This window comes from Vigna radiata, chromosome 3 (assembly GCF_000741045.1).
Source record: "Vigna radiata var. radiata cultivar VC1973A chromosome 3, Vradiata_ver6, whole genome shotgun sequence".
Classification (NCBI taxonomy): domain Eukaryota; kingdom Viridiplantae; phylum Streptophyta; class Magnoliopsida; order Fabales; family Fabaceae; genus Vigna; species Vigna radiata.
This window is the reverse complement of record NC_028353.1, coordinates 12,653,033-12,660,769: the sequence shown is the minus strand read 5'-3', so window position 1 is coordinate 12,660,769 and position 7,737 is coordinate 12,653,033.

The window sequence follows — 7,737 nt, the reverse complement described above, 5'->3', positions numbered from 1 at the left end:
TTATTTTTATTATACCTAGCTTACCCTTGCATTTGTTTGTTGTATGTGCTTGCCTTTCCCCCTTGCGATGATCATCCAATCCTTTGGATGTGAGCAGTAGCGGATGAAGTACCACTGGAGCAAGCATTGGAGAACGAAGAAGACGCAGCTGCCTAGTGCTTAGGATCCACCTTAGCTGACTTAACTATTTTGAAAATACATCATTTGTAAGTAAAGTCTTAAATTTATGGTCAATTTTGGATGACTGTAAACTTATGACTTTATTTTATTCTTAAACTGTTCTATCATATTATAATGTTTAAATCATTCGAAAATTATGATATAATTTTTGGAATGTTACATAAAGCAGATGATAAACAAATTTCTAGTTCTAAGTTGTTTATATATTTAATAGTTTTACATTGCTTAAACAGATTTTGTAACATAAAAAAAAAGATTTTTACTATTAATTTAAGAGAGAAAGACACAGACCTATATATAAAAGGAAAAAAAAGTTTTTATATTAACAGAAATGTGTACAAGGACATGCTAACTTATGTCTAATATCATATTTTTCAAGAAAAAATTTAAGATTAAGAAAATAATTTGTATTATCTAATTGGTTTATGTTTCAGCAATATATTAAACAAAAGAAAAACAAAGTAATTTGATACTAATAATGCAAAAGATAAGTCTAACTATACTCAAAATATACATCTAAAAATAATATATAATATCTAGCATCATCAATGCTAGGAACGAGAGATGGTCTCCTGTATAAGAATGTAAATGGCAAAAAAGATAATTGATGCATTTATGTTTCAGCACAATCACCACAAAACAATTTGGAAGAACTTTTACCAAAGGAATATTACAATTGTGCAAGATTTGTTTAATTATGTTTAAAAGTCGCCTGGTCTAATCTACCATGTCAAACAAATAAAGTATTATTACAAGGATGAACAATAACAATATTAATTTGAGAATGAAAAGAGTGTTGTAATTAAGGAAAAACATATATTTGAGAAAACCTTTAAGAATGATTTGATTTGTGTCCTTCTTTTTAACATAACAAACATCAACATGAAATTCAATGTAAAAATTATTAACTTTTGAAAAATTTTGAAACACTTTCAAAATAAAAATTATTTTGAAAAATTATTTTGAAAAGATTTGATTTGAGAGGAAGAAGATAGGCCTACAATTTTTATGAGAAAACACTAGAAGCTAGGATAAAAACATGATTTTAAAATTTATAATATAAATTATAAGAATCGAATAAATTTGACTAAGAGTAAAATTAGCTAAAATCATATTTACTTAATTATTTTATTGTTTAAGTTTGGATTTTATAATATAAAAAGTAATTATTTAATTTTTATTTTATAAAAATTATAATATTTTTAAAACAATTTTCTATATTTTTCTAAGTTTTGTCGTTTAACATTTTTGAAGATAGAAATATACTATAGTAAAACTAGAAGATATACATATTCAATCATAATATTATTGAGAAATATCTTTGTCCTTTTTATCTTGGATTATTTATGCTAGTTTATCGTTAGAGTAGTTCACCTTGCTTCTTCACAAATTTATTTTACATCTCCAAATTTCCTAGACTACTATCCTTCTAATATCCGCAAACCTCGAATCAGAAATAACAAAAAGAATCTTTGATTGAGATTCTTAAATTTTAAAGGTTTAATATATCATTTAGTTCCTAATTTAGGATGTTTGGTTCAAATTGATCATACTTTTTAAAAAAGTTCAGTAAAGTCTCATATTTCGTTAAAAAATGTTTAATCCAGTCCTTTTCGTTAACACCGTTAGAAACTTAACGGTGCAAATGCCACATTGGCTAAAACTGAGTGAGCTTGATGAATACGTGGCACATTTGAAGGTTTTACTGTGTAAATATTTTGAAAAAATTAAAATGACTCCGCAGACCCAAGCTTACCTCACTGCCATGGATTTGTTACATGTCGCCACTACACCGCCACCGACAGGCTCTCTACCAAATGACATGCCACCTGCTCGCAGCACATCCTAACCCCATGCCCTTTATCGCCGCCACGCTTTCCAAGCTATCGAAGGCCGCACATTCTTCCTCCACAGATTTCCACTGCATATTTACAAGAAACAAAAGCGCATAACTTAATTGAACAAATTTTCCTTCCCTGGCATATAATCAAAGACACAAATAAAAAAGAAAGAAGGCATAAGGAAATATATAAACAAAAACACACCTTGATTTCTGGGGTGGTAACAAGCATAACAATCACCACACTGCAATTCAATCTTTTAGTAGAAAATGCAACTCCTTGAGCATGATTCCCAACAGACAAACAGATAACTCCCTTTTCCAACAACTCGCGATAAGCTCCGTGAATCTTAAATGAGAAAACCTACACCCCAATGTCAAATACTTATTCAATAACACGAACAAATCTGACTCAACTCCCCTAAAAAAATACTAACAACTAACATTTGTCCATTTAAAAAAAGAACAGGCTCGTATGTTGTCCACTCATCTTTCACTGAACTATATAGCATATCTTAATGTTCCATTTGTTTCAAAATCCAGGAAATGCCTTAAGCCCTTCATTACTAAAACTTAAAACCAAGAACTTGGGTAAAAAAAAATTATAAGCGAACCTGGTTCCTTCCATCTCAAGCAAAAATTATTGCTAATTACATAACTGAGATATTTTATTAATAATAATATTTTTTTCCTTAAAATTTCCAACACATGTTGGCATGTATAGTAAGCTATTGTAACGATATTTTCAAAATAGTGAACTTAGAAATTATATCTTCACTTTTAATAAAAGACAGATGATGATATCTGGTGAGTTCGGAAGTTAAAATTGTAACTTTTTTTTAACAATATTAGACAGGTAATGAAGCATTTAAACACTCATTGCACATTAAATTCAAAAATTGATATCAACCACATGAAACAAAGGTGGTGGGAACTTACAGGTTGCAAATCCTCTCTCTTGGACCAAACCTTAACCTCAAATTTTTCAGAAAGCTTTGGTGCCAATTGCAGAGGGGGATCAACTGCTACGTCGTAGACCTTCGAAGTGGGAATATTCATCAAATAACTCAACGAATTCATCACGCCCTCGCCACCACTGTCGGACCGTGACCAGTGGGGAACCGCACCAACATATCCCGGTGGATACTGGAGGGAATTTGGTGAGACTCGGGGGCGCGAGGGAGCCAGTAGCTGGGTTCCTCAATGAAGACGGTAGCAGGGGAGGAAGAAAGCACGGTGCCATGGCAATGAGGTAGGCTTCAGTCTACGGAGTCATTTTAATTTTTTTAAAATATTTACACAATGCAACTTTCAAACATGACACGTATTCACCAAACTGTAAAGCTCATTCAGATTTGGCATGGTGGCATTTCCACCGTTAAGTTTTTAACGATGTTAACAAAAAGAACCAGATTGTATATTTTTTAATGAAATGTGGGGTCTTAATGAACTTTTTTAAAAGGTATGATCATTTTGAATCAAATGCCCAAAAGTAGGGACCAAATGATGTATTAAACCAATTTTAAAAGGCAAACCCTACACTCTCGGAACCCATACTCTATAGCCCCTCCCTGAAACCCAATTTTCGCCAATTCCTTCAACTCCCTCTCTCATACTCTGTGTCTTCCTCCTTCTCTCGCTACACCTCTCCCTCTTTATGTCTCTGCACACTTTTGTTAGCACCCAATTTCGTTTGAATAAGTAAATAAAAATAAAATTAAAATTAAAAATAAGGGTAAAATAAAATAATAAAAGGATAATAATTAATGGTGGATAAAAAAATAAAATAAATTTCCTAAAAAAAAGCTAGAAAATATTTGTGAAATATTGGTTTCTAGATAAAGGAATGATTAATATGGTAATAATTTGAATCAATATTATGTCTATAAATATAAGTAATAATTAAAAATAATATATTGATATTATACTACAATTTGTTTTTTTAGAAAGAGAAAAAAATATGATTTTAAAAATGGATAAAGTTTCTGACAATAATTATAATTAATGCTTGTAATATTATTTGATTTGTTTATGTCTAGAATATTATTTGATTTGTTTTTCTTACGACCAAAATCATTTCTTTTCCTATTTGGTTCAGTGGCAATTATTTCGTAACTAAAGCAAGATTATCATAATATTAAAATATGTGTATATAAATACGCAAGAGAGACTCTGTCTACGACAACCACCAAGAAAGAACTAGAGGAGTACCAAAAACTGAAAGAAGTATGTGACCTCTACATCCTTCTTTTTCTCTTTTGACTATATTTAGAAATTTTTTATAAAGGTATTATTTTTTACTACACATAAATCATAAAAAGAATGTATTCTTTCGTTTCTCTTGGTATTGGTTATATTTCTCACATCATTTAATATTTATTTTTTAATCTTGTCTCACTTGCGCGTTTTTTGCACTAAGGTTGATCCTTTATTTATCTGTTTGTGATTCCATTATTCTTTTCCTTTATTAATGGATGTATATATTTGGATTGAATACGAATGCATTAATATATGGATTGAAAGCATGGATATATGGATTGGATGTAAAAATTGTATGATTAACCCTGAAAAGAAGCTCCAAGGCCTTACATTTTTTAATTACGGTTATGTTTTTTTTATATGTTTTTTTTATTTTTGTGTCTTTATTATGTTTAATTTTATTTTAATTTAATTTGTTTTTAATTTTTAATTTGTATTCATATGTTTAAATTTTGATTATAATTTATATTAAATATTTGTTAATTACTTCTCAAAATACATGAATGCTTATTTAAGTTTTTCTTATTTTTATCAATATGGGTGCTATAGAATGAAATTATTTATATATAAATTCTCTTTATATATAAAATAAATGAATTGTAGCGCTTTGTGTGATTATTCGGTAATCGATAGTGTGAATTGAATTGACTAAAAAAACAAAAATAAAGATTATTTTTTTTTCTTTGTTTATTTCTTTTACTCTTTTATTTTTATTCAGAAATAAGGAAGATGGAAGGTCCGAGAGCAGCAGTATACATAAATAATGCTGAACATCATGTGCAACAGAGCTTTGCATCTTTGTGGGGAACAGACCACATCAACACTATTCGGAAAATTGGGAAGGTGAAAAAAAGTTTAAAATTCTTGTTAGGATTATGTCCTCCTCGCGTCACTCCACCTCCATCCTTTTCAGTCAAATTCTCTACTGCTGGAATATTCTGGGTTGAACTCATACTCCCTGATGAACTTATACAAGAAATTTTGTCGTGGCTTCCTACGAAGATTCTCATGCGATTCAAATGTGTTTCTAAGAAATGGTATTCTCTTATCAGCCATCCTTATTTTTTGAAATTGCATCAAGAAAGGTCCAGTCTCTCCCCTTTGGAGTTGAAGTTCAATGATGAAGTGGAAACTTACTCTAAAATGGGAGAAAATCATGAGACTCGCCTTTGTATGCTTTTAGAAAATCAAAATTATGCTGCTGCTTATGAGGAAATTTGCCGTTATGACAAGTGTTTAAAGGCTATGGTAAATGGTTCAACTTTTGATGATCGTCCCCGTGGTTCTGTATTGGCTCGTCTTTCACGTCGTCGTGCTAGTTTTTCACCTTATGTCGGCCCGTAATTCCATGTTCACAGTTATAGGCTATCACTTTTTTTCTTCTCAGGATCTTCCTCTCTCGGTCAATAATCTCATTGTCCACCAGTTCATTTTTTTTTTCTTATGATAATTTGTCCAAAGTTCATTTCATTACCTATGATAATTTGATAATGATATATTTTCTTTTTTAAGTAGAATAAGAGGGAGTAGAGATATAAATTTTTCTAAATCAAACTTTGATTTTTTTTTCAACCTTCTTGGATTCTTTCAGTTTTTTAATCTGTTATTTTGATTTGGTTTTCACTCATTTCCTGCTTTATCTTCTTTCATCTTGATTTGGTTTTTAATTTGAAGTTTCATGGTTTAAATGAAAACAGAAAAAATAAAGTCAATTTAGTTTGGAAATAGGACAGTTTCACTACCTATCACTAATAAATTGATATCAGATTACGCTTTGTGAGTCTGGTTGTTTGACTCTTTTGTATGTTTAAGTAATATAATGTTTTTAAATATATTACCATATGTTAAATATTGTTATTTTTCAACAGTAAAATATTAATTGAATTTAATTTAATTTTAGAAAATTAAACCTTTTATAACTAGTAGAAGCTAACTTACTCTTTTAGAGAAACTGGTCAGATGAAGTTGTGATAGTCTAGGCACCTCTTGATCGTTAAAGAGATAGTTCAAGAACTAAAAAACTTAGAAAGAATAGAAAAACTTAGAGAAAAGAAAGAAGAAGTCTAGAAAAAAGATTTTAGAGAAATAGTAAGTATTTTAGATAATAATATACATTTATAAAATTTTATTTATATTATCGAATTAACATTAACATAATTTCATCTCATTAATTTAAAACATTTCTCAATTCTAATACTTTATTTTTTTAAATCTTACTAAAGTAGTATTTGATCTATATAACTTTTCTTTTTAAACAAAAATTATATAACATCAATACTATCTCACTTTAAAATCGTGTTATATATACACACAACTTCGTTTACAAAAGGTAGTGTTATACCAGGACAACTAATTCATATACATAAAATTTATAAATTTGTGTATTTCAGTAAAAAAAAATATTGACAAAAATTACATTGAAAAAACCTCCAAATTATAAGATAATGTTTATTCTTTTACTTTGTGCTCCAACTCTAGAGTACTTTATTATATTTTACTTTTTACTAAATAACACTAAAAAAAATACTTTTTCCCATGGGTGTTCCATCCATTATTTACTAACTAATCCAGATTAGTTTTATATAATAATTATATATTTATGTGGACTTAAGTGTTTTATATGTAATAATATTATAAAGCTTTTTAAGTGTCGTATCAGTATAAAGTTTAATATTTATTATTAAAATTTTAACTTTTTTTTTTCATGTAAGGAGGGTTTATAGGTCATATCTATTTTTTTTTTCATATTTTCTTTTTAAAAATAACTTTATGTTATAATTAAGAGTGATAATCAAGATAAACAATAGTTTAGTATTAAAGAATGCTTATTCTTTATTTTAAAAAGAGACAAGGATGATAACTAATAGTGAATTGAGTGGTCTTAATTCAATATGTCCTCGTTATATTGCTAACTTTATCTCCAAATGTTTTTTCTATCAAATTGCTATTATATTAGTGAAATAAATATTATAATAGAAAAAAAAACAAGTGCAAATGTACTCCTAAACAGATATAACATTCAGAAGAAAGAGAAACAGATATAATTATTGAACTAATATAAATTCCCTTTACCCACTACAGGTTCCTTAATCGGTGGAGGAAAAGGAGGAGGGTGGGCTGTTGGAGGAGCTGTTGCGAGGGTGGAGGCGGGGCTGTTGGGGGGTGGAGGCGGGGCTGTTGGAGGGGTGGAGGAGAAGGTGGAGGAGGAAGGCCGTATCTTCTTTGGTGGAGGAGTCATCGATGTACTTGGTCCTAGTACAAAAATCATATTTTATGACGTACAAAAATAAACTATGACGTACAAAGTTTTGTACGTTATAATATGTCTACACATTCATCCTTTTATGACGTAGTAAAAATTTGCGTAACATGTATTGTTCATGACGACGTCTTAATTATATATCTCTTTAACACATATATTTGGGATGTTGTAACATGTATTTTATTGGATTTAATAT